At 43.7% G+C, this 3,111-nt stretch overlaps 1 non-coding gene across 1 annotated transcript; it reads left to right on the top strand.

Annotated features, from left to right (window-relative positions):
* The first annotated feature begins 2,514 nt into the window (after positions 1-2,514).
* Positions 2,515-2,621, top strand: LOC126021526 (U6 spliceosomal RNA). The gene has a single exon (XR_007500035.1). It is a non-coding gene; the product is annotated as a U6 spliceosomal RNA (small nuclear RNA).
* Positions 2,622-3,111: the final 490 nt, after the last annotated feature.

Raw genomic sequence — 3,111 nt, 5'->3', positions numbered from 1 at the left:
CAGCATTCCCATCCTTCTCCATGAAGGCTTTCACTTCTTCTCTCAACTCAAAAAATCTTTTCAGAACATTTCCCATGCTGAGCCAATGTACCTCGGTGAAATAGAGCACATCTCCATATTCTAACTCCATTTTCTCTAAAAAACCACGAAACCTCCTGTGCTTTAAGCCCCTGGATCTGATTTGGTTGATGCACTTCACAACAACAGACATCACATTGTCACACGGCAGGCATTTACTGCAAAGGGCCTGCTGATGGATAATGCAGTGAAGAGCAATGGCCTTCTCTTCTCTACACCCTCCTCTTCAAGGGTTTTTTGAACAAGTGCCACCAGTCCATTTTTCTTCCCTGTCATTGATGGCGCTCCATCAGTTATTATTCTAACTAACCTCTCCCATGGCAAACCTGCATTCTCAATGGCATCACATAGATGCCGAAATATCTCATTAGCAGTGGTCTGGCCATGCATGGAATTATTGTGAGCAGCTCCTCTGTCAATTCAAAATTGCAATCAACACCCTGGACATAAATTGTGAGCTGTGCTGTGTCTGTTATATCTGTGCCCTCATCAAGAGCAACTGAGTATGCATCAAAACATTTGGCTTTCTCACACAGTTGATGCTAAATGCCACTTGACATGTCAGAAATGCGCTCTGCCACAGTGTTGGCAGAAAGGCTGATTTTGCTAAACTTTCTTTTCCAGACAGATAATACTTGCAGCCTGTAACGTGCATTTTTTAACAAACTCTCCTTCTGTGAATGGTTTCCCTGCCTTAGCAATCATCTCACTAACCATGTAACTAGCTTTGACTGGTTGCTTTCTTGAAGAAATCTTGTTGCCTCATTAGACATTCTTTAAGACTGGCAACCGCTTGGCTCTCTCATTTCCTCAATATTTTGCATATTCCTCAGCATGTTTAGTTGAATAATGGTGTTTCAAGTTGTATTCCTTGTGCACTGCAACTTGCTCTGAGCAAATAAGACATGTGGGGATGCCCCTGTGCTCAGCAAAAAAATACTGCGTCTCCCACTTTTCCTGAAATTGTCTGTGCTCGTCATCAATGTTTCTCTTCACTGCAGGCTTTGATGAAGTCATGATGAAGGTATGACAAAATTTAATTCTGTAATAAACTTCTCTCCCTTAGGCCTCCGATAATACAAGGCACAGTGGGGGCAGGAGCAGCGGAAATGACGTCTGCGCTAGGCACAAAGTATTCGTGATTATTCGCTTATCGAATATTCCTAATAAAAAATCGAAGAAAAAAATTGCAAAAAATTGCATTAAACATTTGCACACCCCGAACAGAACTGCTCGGGATATGCGAATGTTTAATGCGATTTTATTGCGATTATTCGATAAGCAATAATCACGAATACTGCAATATATGAAGGCCAGCCGCGGGCCACAAACTGTTGTACAGAGGGCCGCAAACAGCCCGTAGCTGCGAGTTTGAGACCCCTGATTTAGATACTTTATTAAATGCAGCATTGCATTTATTTCAAGGAAGAAAAAACTTAAGAAGGTTTTATGGGGGCCGGAGAGATAGAATGGAGGTAAGGCGTTTACCTTTCATGCAGAAGGTCATCGGTTTGAATCCCAGCGTTCCATATGGTTCACCGTGCCTGCCAGGAGCAGTTTCTGAGCACGGAGCCAGGAAAAACCCCTGAGCACTGCCAGGTGTGACCCAAAAACCTGTGATATATGTAGGCCAGCCACGGGCCACAAAATGTTGTAGAGGGCCACAAAGGGCCCACGGGCCATGAGTTTGAGACTCCTGCTATAAATCATTATTTCTATTAAAATAAAAAGATATAGACAATAATGTTAGACCATTGTGGTAGGAAAGATGAAAACTGGAGCTAGGGAGATACTCAAAGCACCAGGTCTGATCCCTCATGCTGCAAAGGTTCCTGCCAACCCTGGTGACACCCAGTACTGTTAACTCCCAACACCAAGCCATAATTCCCACAGGGTCAGGTCCAGAATTGCCAGTAGAGGCTGCCAGTTTTAAGTCCTGCTTAGGAGTTTCAGAAAATAAACAGAAGAGATGCAGACAATGATTTTAGATCACTGTATGTGACAACAAAAGACAGAGCAAGGGTAAGAGTGATGTACAGTGGGGGGTACTTGCCTTGCATGCAGCTGACTGGAGTTCTATCCCCAGCATCCCATATGGTCCCCCGAGCCCACCAGGGGTGATCCCTGAGCTCAGATTATGGCCCAAAAATGAACAAATAAACAAAAGTAAACAGGGAGCCAGGTAATCTGATCCAGGACTGGAGTGCTTGAATGATTTGTTCTAGTCCCAAGTTCCATTCCCAACTCTGCAAGGGCCTCCCAGTAATTCTAGGTGTGTTGTGACCCTGGTAGCTCCAGCATCACCAGGCCTGAGGTGCTGCATTACCAGCCTAGTTCATAACTAGGAATTTAATGCTCAGGAGGAGGGCTTTGGGGGGACAAAATGAGAACCCAAAATTCCATAATAAGGATTTAATTAAATAAAAGCATAGTGGAGTGATCGCTTCTGCAGCACGTCTACTAAAATTGGAATGATACAGAGAAGATTAGCATGGCCCCTGCGCAAGGATGACACGCAAATTTGTGAAGCATTCCATATTTAAAAAAAAAAAGCATAGTGGAGCTGGAGATGTAATATAGAGGTCAAAAATATGCTTTCCTTGCACATGACTAACTCCAGTTCAATCCCCAATACATATGGTCACTCTGAACTCCATCATGTGTGATCCCTGAGCACAGAGCCAGGAGTAAACCCTGAGCACTGCCAGGTTGTGGCACAAAAACAATCAGTAAATCAATTAATGAAGTTTAGCACAGCCATACAGTTGAGTACTATATAAGTATAGTGGATAAGATAAAGTATATAAGTGTATAAGATAGAGGGTATAGAGGGGCACAGCATTATAACTATGCACACACAGAGGTTTCAGAATGGCCCAGGCTACTATTATATTAGTAGTGAGCATGCACACACACACACACACACACACGCATGCACGTACACACACACACACACACACACACGATTCTGAATAACCACCGGCCTACCACCACTACAACCAGTACACAGATTTTGGAGGAGCTACTGCCAGG

This window comes from Suncus etruscus, chromosome 10, assembly GCF_024139225.1.
Source record: "Suncus etruscus isolate mSunEtr1 chromosome 10, mSunEtr1.pri.cur, whole genome shotgun sequence".
NCBI lineage: Eukaryota > Metazoa > Chordata > Mammalia > Eulipotyphla > Soricidae > Suncus > Suncus etruscus.
The sequence above is the reverse complement of the archived record's forward strand: the minus strand, read 5'-3'. Positions and strand labels throughout refer to the sequence as shown.